This window comes from Ctenopharyngodon idella, chromosome 3 (genome assembly GCF_019924925.1).
Source record: "Ctenopharyngodon idella isolate HZGC_01 chromosome 3, HZGC01, whole genome shotgun sequence".
NCBI lineage: Eukaryota > Metazoa > Chordata > Actinopteri > Cypriniformes > Xenocyprididae > Ctenopharyngodon > Ctenopharyngodon idella.
The window spans coordinates 17,106,129-17,123,052 of record NC_067222.1 but is presented as its reverse complement, the minus strand read 5'-3'; the positions used below and the strand labels follow the sequence as shown (position 1 = coordinate 17,123,052).

Sequence of the window (16,924 nt, the reverse complement as noted above, 5' to 3'; positions counted from 1 at the left end):
ACATTTAATTCCAGCACTGTGATTATGAATTCGTTTAACTACAATGTTTCAATTGAATTCATCTGATATCACAGCTCTCAACGAGCCACGGCAGATTACAGTTTTTTCCAACTGCTTACACACGTTTTCAAAACTTTCTCTCTTTTTTTCAAAACTTTACACAAAAATCCAAGAATTGCACACACAAAATGCCTCACATCTCTTGCAAAATGAAACACTGCATTCAAAATATCACAAACACATCTCAAAAGCAAACATTTGTCTTACTTTGCAAACACATTTGCCATAATATTCTATTTTTGGATATATCATATACACATGGTTATATTCAAAACCTAAAGCTCTTCTTTCATGAGCTGCTATGTACATTCTGTACAAGACTGAGAGTAATTGGCAGAGAAATGTTGAAAAACTCATGGTAAGCATGAAAGCAAGATTGAAAGTTTTTTTTTTTTTTTTTTTTTTTTACTGCAAGCATTTGTGGTTGTGAATACAGTATTGCATAGTACAAAAGAAAATATACATCAACCATGTGTAGTTGGACCCAAAAAAACAAACAAACAACAAAAACTAGCAACCAAAAAAACTAGCATAATTTTGAAAAAGGTGAATATTCCAAAGGAATGGTGCATATGTGTGTCCTGGTAGGACCAAATGCCCCCACAGGTAAAGTAATACAAGTGCATTTTGACTTTGTGGGGACATTTTTAAAGTCCCCATGAGGAAACAAGCTTATACATAAATCATACAGAATTATGTTTTCTGAACAAAAAAATAGCAGAATGTTTGCTGTCATGGGCAGGTCTAGTGGTAAGATTACTGGGATAGAATATACAGTTTATACAATATAAAAACCATTATGCCAATGAAATGTCCCCAGAAAACATGGAAACTCAATCACATGGAAGCAGCGTCAGTGTCTCCACATGCCTCCTCCATGAAGAAGTGTTATGTTGACATAGGGACGACAATCATGCACTTTCCAGCACCATGTGGAGAAAAAATCCTCAATAGGGTTTAGAAATGATGAATATGGAAGCAAGTAAACAACAGAAAAGTCAAAACCTATAACTTGACCTTTGGCCTATTTATAGGCCTATTCTAAAACCATGATTGGCTGGTGTTAAGTAAAGCAATGAGTGTTTGCACATGTGAGGAGTTAGTGTGAGGCACTGATGAATTAGTGTGGCATTTTGATTGAAAAAGGAAATCAAGATACTTCCTGTTAGATTTTTGTGTGTTACATAGAGAATTGTGTGTTGTGTTTTGCAAAAAGTATTTTATGAAATTGAAAAATGAGTCAAAGGCTGAGAATTAGTGTGTGGTTTTGCAGATTTGGTGTGTGGTTCTGCTGTTTGAGTGTCAGGTTTCAAAAATCGTGTGGCATGAAAAGATTTTGTGTGTACGCAGTTGGAAAAAACTGTAATACACATTTACTTTCTAATGTGTCTTTTTAAAGTCTGTGATTATAGCGCCACTTAGCGATAAAAGGCAGCAAATACATGGTGAAACTATTACTGTGGTTGGCTACTGTATACAGTATTGATCAAACAGCACTGTTCCTGCTGAGGTGTGACATAACATAAAACTTGCTTGGTTGTCTTTTAAGCCCCCACAATCAAAGAAAACATGGTCACAGACACAACACCGTTTTGCAGTGACAGCGTTACAGAAGTGACAGAACATTAATGATAACACTGCTCGGAAGGACCCCTTACACCTCTAAATTTGTCAAGCCAATGAAATTGCTCAGCTGCACGTGAAAACATTTGGTGAAATGAAGCCCAAAAAGCGTGTCTGCGAGCTCAGATGCAATGATCAGTGCAAAGGAAAGCGTTACTTGTCCAAAGCTGTAAAACAGAAGGATGGAGGGTTGCAAACATTGTGGTACAGAACATCAACCCAAGCAGTGTCCAGCTTTCAGAAAACATTACATGTGAAGTGTAATGAATGTAATAAAGCTTGACACTGGTGCAAAAGCAAATCTAATCAGTATGTCAGAGTTCAAAAGAATAAAAGAAAAATCAAAAGTAAGGAAAAAGTCGATACTTCTCAAAGACTACAGTGAACAAACCATCTCTTGGTATGTGTAAGCTAAAAGTAACAGTGAAAGAGAAATTGCACCACCTGCTGTTCTCTGTTGTGGCTGAAGGGCCAGAATCTCTGCATCGTTCATTTTAACCATGCATGCGCACCTGCATACGAGTTATGCACCCCTGGTCACATGATCCTTCAGAAATTATTCTAATATGCTGATTTGCTGCTCAAGAAACATTTATTATTATTATCAACGTTGAAAACAGTCCTTTGGTGAATAGTTCAAAAGAACAGCATTTAGCTCAAATAGGATCTTTTGTAACATTATAAATGTCTGTACTGTCACTTTTGATCAATGCATCTATGCACTTGCATTGAATGCATCCTTACTTTAAAGTCCCCTTAAAGTGAAAATCAAGTTTTTAAAGTTGTGTATATATCTATGTAGTGTCTTTAATATGCTTTAAGACAAACCATGTGCAAATTCATAAGTCAACACCATTGCTGAGTATTTTATGTTTGAAACTGCAGTAAACCAAAAACCCGTGGTTTGAAATCGGTGGTGTTTGTGACGTCACAGATTACCTTGTAACCAATCACAACAACGTGCCGGCAGGCTTTAGCATATCATTAACTATGACTGCTCTGAAGCAGGAAAGTCTCGAGAGAAGCCAGGTTATCCCGGTATATTTTCTGTTGATATGAAAAATTGTGTAGATTTATCAATATAGCGAGTCTATTACGATGTTATGATGAACTATAAGCCTTTCTCCACTGAGTTGTTTAAAGCTTTTGTAAGGATACTGATTGTTAGAAGGCAGCTGTCTGACTCTGACATGAAGAACAGGAACGGTGTGTGTAACATTAGCAACACATTATTAGCTGTTTGATAACGTAGTCAAGAAAAATGCTAATCGTATTAATTCATATTAATGAATGACAGAACCGTCGCAAGGGCTGTGCCAAGTGTACGAGCGCACATGGGCTCGCGCTAAGTGACAGCTGACTTGAAGTAAAGCCAATAAAGTTCATGTTTTTGTCCTTCGAAATACTTTAATACTATAAAACATAGCTAAAACAATATTGCTCTGAGCGTGTGACCGTGATTCGTGTGCATATGTCAGTCAGTGTGGAATCGCACGCCAAGTTCTGAGAGAGATATTCAGTCCATTATAAATTCTGATTTTGGCCTCTGGAATGGATCAAACCATAGATATTAGCCTGCCTGATAAACTCAAGTAAATATGCTGGAAATCTGCGCTCATTCAAGGATGTGCATTTATTTCATGTACGGAGAAGGCACGGGCGCCTGCAGGATTTCATCTGAATGTTTTTTTTTTAAATCTGAAAACTCCAAAAAGCAACGAAATTGTCAAACATCCATTTGGCGCATGTTCACAGAGTCCTGCTGCTCGTTCTCTCGATGCTGTCTGTTTCACTGAGAAATCACTTCAGGTGATTCAGTGAGAGAGCAGTCCAAACAAATGCAAGTGGATTCAGACCGTTTTGCAAAGGCGTTTTACCAATTCATAATTTAAAACACAATTTAAGCCTCAGAAATTAAACTGAATATACGAAGCGAAGCAAGCTTTTTTCTTAAATATCCACAACACAAACAACAAATTGCCTCGTCGTCACTGCAGCAACAGTATACTCTCCGAGCTGGGTGAGCGAGTGGAGGCGGGGCTAATTTGCATATTCATTGATCCGTGTATATTAAATGAAGCAAGGGTGGAGAGTTTCACTTGAATTTTTTTTTTTTTTAAATATGTCATTTTGGTGATCAAAGATGAGTTTTAAGGGATAAAATAATTGACTACAGGGGGACTTTAATTTCTTTCCCTCAAAAACATAAATAAATAATTTAAATTCTTACTGACCCCAAACTTTGTATAATGTTACAAAAGCTTTGTATTGCAGATAAATGCTGTTCTTTTGAACTTTCTATTCATCAAAGAATCCTGAAAAAAATGTGCACAACTGTTTTCAACATTGATAATAATCATAAATGTTTCTTGAGCATCAAATCATCATATCAGAATGATTTCTGAAGGATCGTGTGACACTGAAGACTGGAGTAATGATGCTGAAAATTCAGCTTTGATCACAGGAATAAATTGGATTTTACTAATTGTATCATTATTATTTTAAATTATATATCATAATATTGTTGTTTTACTGTATTTTGGATCAAATCAATGTAGGCTTGGTTAGCAGAAGAGACTTTTGAACAGTGGTGTACGTCCAACAGAATAATTGTGTAGTATTTACACTAAAAACAGCTGGATGACTGATGTGACACTTTGTGATAATAATGCTTCTTCTAAAATACTTTAAAAGAAACTAGTTTATTAGAAATTAAAAATATAAATTATGACAAGACAGGCTGTCAGTCTGTGTGTTGGTGGGGATTTTTCAACGATTTCAGTGCAGTTTACATCGTTACATCCAGTAGGTGGCGGCAATGGACTGTTATAAGTGAGTGAGTCAGTCAGTCACCATTTCAATCCAAAAGTCTGCTTTATTCAAGAGCTAACAATGCTTTGGCTATCAATCAGGGGCAGACTTAACCAATAAGTGAGGTACGCAGCCGCTTAGGGCCCCGGGGAATTAGGGGGCCCCCGACAAATACCAAGAAGCAGCCGCGGCTCGTCTGTATTCATCCAAACATAGACCTCTATATATGATACACTGTGACTGAATTAATATTAAACTATAAATGTGTTCAGCATTCTGCAACAAATATTTTTTTTGGATTTGCTTTACTATTATAAGTCGTAAAGCGAATAGGATATATTCAAATGTAGCGCAAGGATTCGGCAGGCATGCATCCATTATATTAAGTGGGGCAGCCACAGAAATGTAGCACAGAAATCAGAACCAGTAAATCTGCCCAGAACCAGGCCTATTACAGTTTTTCTCAATTGCTAAAGCACAATTTCTGAAACCTTGCTCCATTTTCTGAAACCATTAAACACAAAACCTCATCTTCAAGCACTATTTACAAAACCTCTGACTCCTCTCGCAAAATGAAACTTTCGCCTCAAAACAGTTTTACATGTGTTCAAAATCAAGCACTGCTCTCAAATCATAAACAAAGTGATCAAAACAATATACACTATCAAGCAGTCAGTGAACAATACACCAAAAAACAGAAAACACATTGTTCAAAACATATAGTTCTCAGGAAGAAGTGAATTTTTAATCTCGAAACAAATGTAATATTTCTCCGTCATTGTCTTTTGATGAACGAAAACATGTTCAAAGTAGCTCAAAATTGATCAGAAATTACTACTCTGCTTTGCTCTTTGCAATTTTTTGTTTTCTTCCTCCTCCTCGCCCTCCTCCTCATTTTTCTTTCCCTCCTCCTCCTCTTCCTTGCCCTCCTCCTCCTCGTCGCCCACCTCACATACACACTCGTCCTCGTCCTCTCACATTGTTTCTTCTATCCATTCTCAGACTTTCTCCTTCCCACCTTCAACAATCTCTGAAATGGCTTATATTGGTTGTGTCACATCATTTGAAAAAGGTTACATCAATTTTGAGTGGTTGTGTTCAATCAATGACATGTGTTCTCTATTTGTATTTGATTGTTGCCACTTGTGTTGACCAGTATGGATGACATGTGCATTAGAGTGCAGAATGTGTTTTGAGTTTTGCTGAAAAGTTTAAGTGAGATCTGCAAATTGTGTTTTACCATGTGAAAGGTATTGACAACAGACTGCACAATTAGCTAAACGAGGTCAGGCAACTGAGAACTTTGTTCAGCCAATGGGTTTTAGTGTTTTAGCAATTGAGAAAAACTGTAATAATGAAAAATTAGTAAGCGTAAATGTTTCCAATTTCCGCAAGGAATTAAAAAAATAGTATAGTAGAAAGCTTCCTCTTCCCGACTGCGAGTGGAGGTTTATATGTTGAATATCGCATGAACAAACCGGGACCCTGGTCTCATCGCATCCTCTTGTCAGAGAAAGTGTTGACAGCAGTATGAACTGACAACTAGCCAATTAACAAACTTATTAAACTTATTATTGCAAATAATTAATTCACAAAATTGACCATATTCATTGCATGAATTTAATCAGATTTGTCATTATTATTTTTACTAAAATAAAAATATCTCCCCCTAAATCTGTTTTTAAGGGGGGTCCCGGATCCCCCAGCCCCCTTCGAGCACTGCTTAGAAGATCATAACATATGCAGCATTTACAGCGGATGATGAACTCACAGACACACGCGTTAATAATAAGCAGGATTTAATCACAGCAGAGTCTAACATCGAGTCTCAGTCTCAGTCTGAATGATTACTGAACGCTGCAGCACAGAGACAGAGGAGCAGGGCCAACACTGTTATAGATGCTGTAACAGGAAATGACGGGGCAGATCTAATCTGATTCAAACGTCACTACAAACCATACACGCTATCAAAAATGATTTAAACGAATTAAAGTGTTTAAATAAATACTTCACAGTTTGAATGTTTCAAAGACAAACAAAAAATGTGTATTAATCAAATCTCATACCTTATGTGGATCCTTAGTGAAAACGAGTGAGCAGAAAGCAGAGTAAATCCCCTGGAAGCTGTTGATTCTGAAAAACAGGGGTTGTGGAATGAATAAGTTCCTTTTCTTCTGCGGCAGCTTTCATATGCCTACCCATTTAGGTAAGGCTAGGCTACGTCACACCTGCACATAGTGATTACAGAGAAATTGCTGTAGCAAGTGGAGGAATTTTTTTTTTTTTTTTTTTATAAAATACCGTCGCTGAAGATGCACTTTGAAGCTAAACAGAGACATTTATGTTGTAAGTCACAGACTGAACTGATGAAACCTGAAATGATCTTGTTACGTCCAGGGCAGAGTTTCCCAAATGCATCGTAAGCCTAAGAAGTTCTTAAAAACGATCGTGCGACTATTCTTAACATTACGGTCTGTCTCCCAAAAGCATCATGACTTAAGTAGCACTTGAAAATGATCATAGATCTACAAGTGCTCTGGAGTAATAGCATCGTAAGAAGACAGAATTATGAGGTCACCTACAGGACAACCGGCAGATTACACCTTTATTCAAGTGCAATGTGTATAATATAGCTATAAGGTTTTGACTGTTTCTCTTAAATACTCTTTTTGTTTAAATTAATTTATAAATGAAATAATTAAAAAAAGGGAAGAAAATAAAATAAAAATACACAAATATGTAGAATAGTACTGATAAAACATGTCTGCAATAAAAATTTTCTCTGTACACCTGTAGAAACTGGCAAGATATAATACATAATTTGTGATACTGTCACCCTTAATATATATATATATATATATATATATATGTGTGTGTGTGTGTATGTGTGTGTGTGCAGGACACTATAGTTCATTTCTGTAAGTGAGGATAGCAAATTAAAGTAAACTGTGACATATTATACCCAAAAATTCTTCATACAGTGGACTACCAGTAAAATTGATACAAATTTGGAAGCAAAAATTATTCAGACACTTTGACCTGACCATGTTTTGCTTAAGTGTGATCTGACATAATTAAGAGTCATTATTTCTGACACAGTTTAACTCTGAGATCTTGTCATATTTTATTACCATTTTTTTAAACTATAGTGAATAAACTGTATTAATGAATGAAATGTTCAAGGTGTCTGAATAAATTTTGGTTTGACTGTATATATAGCCCATGTATAATTTGAAGAAATCTTCTGAAAATTATAAAGCACACCCGACCAAACAGTGTTAGCTTCTGTGTCTTCAGTAAGTGCTCTCTGTGAAACTGTCTGTCTTATTTATTGTTGTTTGTCTACCACGTTATTCAAGCACACACAAAAGACATTATTATGGCGACTAAAGTGCAGCAATTCATCACGGAGGGAGATTCACACGAGCTTTGTGTTGTTTGCCTGGGAGTGGAGCATGCACAGTCAGCTCTCGAGGGGGCTGGCTGCATGCACTGCGAGCAGATGTCTATGAAGAAGCTCCGCTCCCGCCAAGCGCTTTTCGAGGAAAGTGGTTCGGCTCGCGCTCCCAAGCGGCTCGGGTCCCGCTGTTGCCGAGGCACAGTGAAGGCTTGCATCGTGGGGCTCGCAAATGGATCTTGCAGAGGGGTTACAGACGGGCCCCGCCCTTTCTCTGCGTTTACCTGCAGGACCCAGCACTTCATTTCAGGAGGTAGAAGCACGCTCTGCGGTTTCTTATGCCCCTGGTGAAGCACCGATGCTGCAGCGATCTAGTTCTGAGGAACTAGACGTTGTCAGCATCGACCCTGGTGATGTTGAGGATTCGCCAACTCACACACAAGCATATGAGGAGCTTGTGGAGGTTGTAACCAGAGCGGTGGCCAGATTGAACATAAGCTGGCCAGCCAAGAAACAGGAAGCCCTACGCACATCTTCTGCTTTAGTGGGTAAAGCATACCCGGCAGCAGGTCAGGCGGCGGCTGGTTTACATACTATGGCCATCCTCCAAGCATATCAAGCTGACCTGCTGAAAGACCTCGATAAGGGTGGGGAAGTCAGTCCCGAGGCATTAACAAAGCTTAGAAAAGCTACAGATCTTTCTCTCCAAGCTACCAAGGAGACCACCAGATCTATTCAAAATTTGTTGCAAAGCATTTGCTGATTCAACTTTTTCATTTGCAAAGCGAGAGATACATAACTGATTTTACTAACTGCCCTCGTTTCTTTGAAACAACAGGATGTTTTTGCTCCGATACTCATCTCTCACAGTGCTGAGGCTTTGTGGTCAGAGCGTTAAGTTTCCAACTCAAACTGAAACCCATTTTGTAAATCATCCCACTTTATATTTTGAGTGTTTGCTGTTAGAAAGATATATGAGAAAAGGCTACAAAACTGCTCTATTGAAAGACAATACTGTTATTTCTCACTATATGACATGAATAAAAAAAATACAAAAAACAAACATCAACATACAGCTAAATAACTACAGCACAATGCAGATATAAAGTTCGATTTTCTAGTAACTAATGAAATTAGATTAACACGGACAATGATAATAAAACCTTTTAAAAAATAAAGAACAGCACAAAGCGATATTTCATGTTTTCAGTGTCAAACTGTATTCATATTTATATATATTAACATTTACATATTGATTTGAAATGTTTCATATGGCTCGTTACAGGCTCAATGTAAAGTATTTAGCAGTATCTGTTTCAGTGTATTTTAATAATCTAAAGTAACGCAAATCTGATCAGCCAAAGATGTGAAAAGAGATAAAATGGCAAAATAAAATGGCAGCAGCAACACTTTGCCCTCAGATCTGAAACTTTGACTTTTGACTTGACATTCATTAGCAGTTTTCACTAAAAAAAACATTGAAAATCACACAAACACAAAATCGCTCAGGTCTGAATGAATTCGTTATATTTTCCTCACATGCTGCTGCACTAAATGTTTGTTTCAGCAGGAAGACATCTGGGGCCTCATTTCCCTGCTGAAATAAAATACTATTGTATTTTAAATATATTCCTTTTTCAATAGTACACTGCAAATAAACAATTGTACCATCTTTAAATATATAAAAAGTTTATTAGCATAATATTTTTACCTATTTTCACAATACAACTTTTAACACACTTTAAAATAATTGTAACCCAGTATATTTTCTAAAAATATATTTTAGAAAAATATACTTAAAATGAACATTCTGTGTATTTTTGTAAAGTGTACTTATTTGAACATTATTTAAAAGATATTTTAGGTATATTTTAAACTGTATGCTCAAAATAGTCAAAATGCACTGAAAGTATATTTAAAAATAAATTATTTTAAAAAGTTGTAGAGTATTTAAAGTTACATCTGAGTATATTATTTTAAGTTTACTTATACATTTTAACACTTTCTTTAAGAATTCCAAGCATGAATGACTAATGCTCATTTTTAAACATATGCAGTGTATAATTGGCTAATGTAATTGTGATATAAGTTTAAATATGTTTAATAAGTTTACACTGGCAGAGAAGAATCGTACATACAGTTGAGTGGTTGAATCTCGTTGGAATTCAAATGTCTCTTCATCTCGGTCTCTCACTATATCACTCACACACTTTACTCAATTTGCATGTCTCCCCTCCCCCAGTTTTTTAAGTTTAAAACCAGCAGATCATATAGAGAAACACTTTGTCCGCACCACCCCGTCACATCAGTTACCACCCCGTCACAGGGTCATTTTGTTAAAAGATTATGGAAAGAAAATGAAATATTACATAAATTAATGTTGAATGATGTTCTTGTTGTGTGGACTAATCAGATAAATGTAACTTTATTTGTATTTAAGTGAATTCATTTTTTCAGTACAAACAATGAAGCCATTGAAATGTCAAATTCATATTTCAAGATTAAAAATCTGAGAATAAAAAAATATATTAAATTACAGACTTTCCATTAATGGTTTCCAAAAAAGGGACATTTTACTATTAGGAAAACATTAGATTTTAAAAATCTATTTCTTATTTCTTGTTTTACTACTCAAATGGCATACATATTGTCCGTGACGGGGTGGTACAAGAATGGCTGCCTTGCCTTAATAAAAGGATAAAGATGTGCCTGAGGTGGGAAAATATGTTTTTTGGAGGATTAACATATCTTTCAAGTTGTAGGTTTGTTTAAAAAAAGTTTGTTCTTAATGAAAATTTTGAAAAATGCAAAGTGGAAATGGCACCCGTTTCGAAGAATGACTCATCCCTTGGAAACCCAAAAAAATCCTTCTCCCACTTAATGTCAACAATCGCGTAACTTTTCTGAAATTATATGCTCGATGACCTATGCTCGAAATGAGGCACCAATAAACGCAATCCGCGAACCACAATGAACTGTGACTGGTTTAAGTAAATCGAAAGTTTACGCTGCACACACAGACACACACACGGACAAATGTATCTGCCGATCCCCAATACTTCAATAAAAACAAAAAACTTTCGCATAAATGTATTTTATATGTTTCATTTAATGTATAGGCTAGCCTATTGTGCCCAGACGTTGATGAGGAGACTGAAATTACGATTAAAGCGTTTCATCATTTAAAATATTTTTAAATAAAAAAGGCTTTTACGAAAGACATTTAAAGTCATTATTTTAAGGACTCGCACGATATCATGACAGATCTACAGATCCTGGTTTACAGCAGACAAAAAATACTGACACATATTTTAATAAAAAACTATGAGATTCTCACAGCATGAGCATCATCAGCATTAATGATTTACTTCAGAGCCGCATCGAGTCAAAGATGGCACACGTAAAATATACACTTCAAAAATATAATCATTTGACAATATAACAAGTCATATAACGGATCACAATGAAACTGTAGCCTATCAAAACGGATATAGCCTTCTGACCATGTCATACCTTGGTCGAAGCAGAGCAGAGAAACTCCTCTTGCACCGCTTGTTGTCTGTGTGTGAGACTGTGACCGTGATCGTGCATTTTCACTTTAGCAGTCGCGTGCCCTTTGATAGCGAAAGTGCCCTTTGAGGTCTGAAAATATGACAGCAGTATCTGCTCATCTTCTGATGTATGGTCTTACATGTGTCAACAAGCAGGGCTGCATTTCCCAAAAGACACCCAAAGCACCAGTCCCGAACCAGGAAAAGTGGTTCGTAAGTAGCAACAAAAGATTGCTGGGCTAGAAGTAAGAACCGCTTGCGTCAGGGGCTGGGGGCGGGGTTACCGTGACCAACAAGAAACTTGTGACCGCCATTTTTGAAATAGCAGCTAATCGAGCTAATAACAGCTCAATTGTAATCTCTGTCTATATACAAATTATGGCAGACGGTGTTTGGATGCCAATGTGTGGTGTGATTAATATATTAATATTTAATATGGGTCTGTTTAAGAGAGAGGGGCTGGGAGGAGTCAAGGAATGAAGGGGAAGACCTGTATGGGTGAAAGAGTTGTGACACGTTCAATGGGCCTGATCCTTTTTGACTAATAACTCAACATGGTGTCAGAAGTAAAGCGAAAGTAGACACGCAAAAGTGCCATGCCATGCATGTGGAAAAAAAGGGCACTACAGCAAGATGTGTAAAACAGTGCATGCTATTGATGCAATAGAGTGCAATGAACCATCAGAGCCCTGGTTTTAAGGCACAGTAGAAGCGGATCAGGATGCATGGGCTGTGGAGCTGTTCATGAGACACCAAAAAGTAAACTTTAAAATCGACACAGGTGCAGATGTTACAGTCATTCCAGAGTCAACATTCAGAGAGATCACAAAAGGGACATTCACTCTGAAACATGCAGATAAGCCACTGCTGGGGCCAGGCGAGATGCCACTTTCTGTAATGGGGATGCCCCGTGAGTCCCGAGCTCACTGTGCAAGAGAATGTGTATGTGGTTAAAGATCTGCACACAGCACTTCTAGGTCGGCCAGCAATTTTAAAGCTCAATTTGGTAGCCCGGCTCAACAGTGTGGATGCAGACATGCTCAAAAAAAAAAAAGGCCTAGGTATGGTACGTCAGCCCTACACAATCAAGCTCAAACTGAATGGGACTCCATTCTCCCTAGCAACCCCTAGGAGAGTTCCACTTCCTTTGCTGAGTAGAGGAATTAGAGGGCATGGAGCAGCTGGGAGTCATAACAAAGGTTGAGGAACCGACCGACTAGTGTTCAGGCATGGTACCTGAACCCAAGAAGAACGGGACAGTGCGTATCTGCGTTGACCTCACCAAATTAAATGAGGCTGTATGTAGGGTTCCACAAAAGTACATTTTGCCTTCTGTAGAGCAGACGCTCGGACTGCTGGGCAGGGCCAAGGTCTTCAGTAAATTGGACGCAATCAGCCGAATACACAGCATTCATAACCCCGTTTGGAAAAATTTTCAATAGGCTGCCGTTTGGCATTGCGTCAGCACCAGAACATTTTCAGAGACGCATGTCCATGGTCTTAGAAGGACTGTCTGGGGTAGTGTGCCACATGGACGATGTGCTCATCTGGGGTGAGTCTCAGCTTCAGCATGATGAAAGACTGCACACAGTGTTGGCTAGGATTGAAAAAGCTGGTATCACACTGAACTTGAAGAGAAGTGTGAGTTGGGAAGAGAGGAGGTCAAGTTTCTGGATCATATAGTTTCAGAAAGCGGAGTGAGACCAGATCCAGATGAGACAAGAGCAGTACTGGAGATGAAAGAGCCTTCCAACATCAGTGAAGTTCGCAGCTTCCTCAATATGGTAAACCAATTAGGTAAATTCATACCATGCCTTGCAGAAAAGGACAGGCCATTAAGGGACCTTCTGTCAAAAAGAAACCACTGGTGTTGGGGAAGAGCACAGCAGGGTGCCTTTTGTGCACTTAAACATGAGCTTTCATCCCCACCTGTACTGGCTTTGTATAACCCAAACCAAGAACTGAAACTATCCGCGGATGCTTCATCATACGGCCTTGGTGCGGTTCTTCTACAGAAAGAGGAGGAGCAGTGGAAGCCGGTGGCATATGCGTCACGTTCACTTACCCCCACAGAGCTCAGCCACATAACAGGAGAAGTAAGGAAATTCTGGCCTGAAAGAGCAGTTCTCACAATCCATGATGGTCTTCTATTAAAGGGCTCCCGGCCGGTGATACCCGCAGCTATGCGGAGCACAGTCCTGGCGAAGCTGCACGAAGGGCACCAGGGAGTTGCCAGATGTAGACTCCATATAATGTTATTACACTGTTCGGACCAGTGACTGTTAAAATGTATTTGATGTATCAGTATCATTAATTCAAGAGATCCGTTCAAAAACACTGGATGAAACATGTCTTCATTCATTTCAAACGATTTTGTAATGAATTCATTTAAATTAATACATATTTTTTAATAGGCTAATTTATAACATTTTACACATTTCTAAATAGACTGATTTATAACACTAAATTAGTTGTTTAATCTTTTGTTTTAAATTAATGTTTAATGTAATGTTTTGGTCCATGATATTGGCTAATATGATGGTTTTTGATAAATCCTTCAGTGGGGTTTGACCTGTAATGTGATGCAGTTACACTAGGTTACATTTGATTAATATTATTAAATTGTAAAGAAATTAAAGATCCATCTTTGTCGAAAGAATTCCAGACGCAGTTCACTCTCAGCATTTTCATGGCTCAGTCGTCTCTTCTTGATTGGTTGATAACTTTTGACAGCGTTTAATCCAGAAGCAAATTAATTTCTGCAAGAGCACGGAGAGCGAGAGGAGAGGCAGTCCATAAGAGAGCACGTATATTTGAGAGCAAGCATTCAGTTTTGTGCGAGAGCAAAGGAAATCTGTGCGCGAGCGGAGAGATTCGCGCTCACGCATTACATGTATATGCTCTCGCGTCACAATAATGTGCTCTCAACATTAGACAGTAAAATAACGCCATACCAATGGCGAGTTTCCCCAATTTATGCCGAATTTAACTAACATTTAAACTCCGTTACATATAGGCTAGTAAAACCTCCAGAGTTAAATGAACACTGTTAGTGTTAAATTAACATTGCCAGTGTTTATATAATCCACACCGGATTATATAAACACCGGCTAACACTGGAAGTGTTAATTTACCACTGGATGTTTTGTATACTGTTACACTGTGTTTTGTCTGTCACATTAAATAAAATGTGTCGTATGTCCCGAAAAAAATTGAGAAATGATAGCCTATTTCATAAAAACCTTTAAAGTTGCTTTACATATACTTATTTTAGTAATTATAATAATGGGTAATAACTAGTACTTGTCCTGAACCTACCCCTAAACCTAATCTTAACCCATGTAGTTACCTTATACATCATGCATTGCAGCATGATGTATAAGGTATTAATTATTATGCTGTTGTTTTGTTGTGTCAGTAGCTTGTTTTGTGATGTTCAGAGTTGATCTGTTTATCAGTATTTTGTATTCATTTATTGTCACCATTCTTGAGAATCATATGCTGATTCCTAATGTCTGTGTGGGTCTAAACACAGAAGCTTCAGTGCACAATGTATGTTTGAAATTGTTCATATTGTTGTTGGATCTCAAGCTGTAAAATCACAGGGCTACAATCACCAATACTAAAGTTACACATCAAACATATAGTCAAGATTTAGACTCTGAATGACATCAGTGTCATAACAGGATGATAATGTCATTATTAAAACATATTGTGACCAGATCACATTTTCTCTTGCCACAACAAATAAGATGGAACAGCCAGAGAAAGACTAATATTAAAAAATAAAGGGTCAAGAGCCCAACTAAAGCAAACACTGAACTCCATCATGGTGACTACTAAACTAAACATTCCATAAAATATTAATTAACATCTTTTTTCGCTTTCCTTCAATGATTCTGCTTATTAAGATCAGGTGTCACCACTAAAGGCTGATTTATACTTCTGTGTCGAGAGTACTACGCGTAGCCTACGACGTAGCATGACGTGCACCTCTTCAAAAATGTAACAACGCGTCAATTCTACACGGACTGCAAGCGCTGTGATTGTTCTGATAGAAGCCCTCCCTCGGGTCAAAAAACTGGTGCGGAGCACTCGGAGAAGAGCGAGCGCTTTCAACTTCCATAGGAATGAAAAAACGCTCTGTTTCAGGGGACACATACAGTCAAACTGCAACAAAAGTCGTTACCTATTTGCCGCTTCTCTGCAGTTTCTTTATGTAAGCTTCTCTGACAACGTGCATGACGAGCTGCTTCATCCTCAGCTTTTGTTTTGATACTCAACATGACGCGAACACTGCCTACTAGTGGTCTGCATGCACGTCAACACAGACAACGACGAAGAAGTATAAATGAAAACAGACGCATAGCCTACGGTGCAGAGGCTCCGGCGTAGGTCCGACGCAGAAGTATAAATCAGCCTTAATGGTCAGTCATCACTTAATTAATCACTTAATTATCTCATTAACTTCAACACTGCTTCAGTGTTACTTTTAACACCCTGTAGCATGGAAACATATGTACACTGCGGCGTGTTAATTTAACCCTTAGGATTGTATTTGCACTTGGTGTAAATAGATTCTTAGCCTTAAATATTTCTAGTTTATTTTAAAAACATGCCAAATTTATGACAAACTTTGTCATTGCGTAAGTTTTTACTATTAAAAATGCAGTGTGAAACTTTGTAGATGACAGATAAGTATAGTTTTGCTTTACAATCTAAGGTACCATTTAATAAAACTCATACTTTGAGTTACATTTAAGCATAATCACTTGTGTCATAGATAATCAAACATTGAGTGGATATCAATAAACTTACTTTATGGTTGAAATATTTTTAACTATTAAAATACAGTCGTGTTGGAAAAATGTTCCTCCTCCCTCTTCTCTGAACAGTTTCTGCAAGTTGTGAGTAGCATAAATAGCATTTGTAAACATATCATTCACGGAATGGACTATAGGAAGTCTCTTTTCACCTCCCAGAAATATAACGTTTTTTTATACTCTCATTTAGGTAAAATTCTAATAAATCTTTTGCTTTTTTATTTTGCTTGTGATCACATAGTTTATTTTTAATCATTTTGTTTAAACCAAATAACCCATTTTATAGACAATTGATTTTTGTGTGTCCGTGTCTGGATGGAGGCGGGGCGGGGGTGTGTGAGAGTGGCTGGCAAGGTCTGCACTGGTAAAGATGGCTATTCTTTGTCATATTATGATCTTCCTGATTATAAATGATCAATATCTTTTTCTCACACATGTGGTCAACAGATGAGTCAGGTTATAGAGAGTTCAAATACGACCTGTCAAACTTCAAAATCAATCATTCTGCTACTTCATTTCATTCTCGCATGTCAGAGAATAAATATGATCCAAAATATATGGGGGTCAAAGGTCGTCATCAATCATTTTGACAGTCTGTCCTCCCTAATAACCACTTATGATTTTATCAGTCCCACATTCATTTTAAACTGTGGTCGAGG

At 37.6% G+C, this 16,924-nt stretch overlaps 1 protein-coding gene across 3 annotated transcripts in view; it reads left to right on the top strand.

The window, feature by feature from the left end:
* LOC127508114 (obscurin-like) overlaps positions 1-16,924 on the top strand; it is a 536,232-nt gene that overhangs the window by 275,200 nt on the left and 244,108 nt on the right. The window lies entirely within an intron of this gene.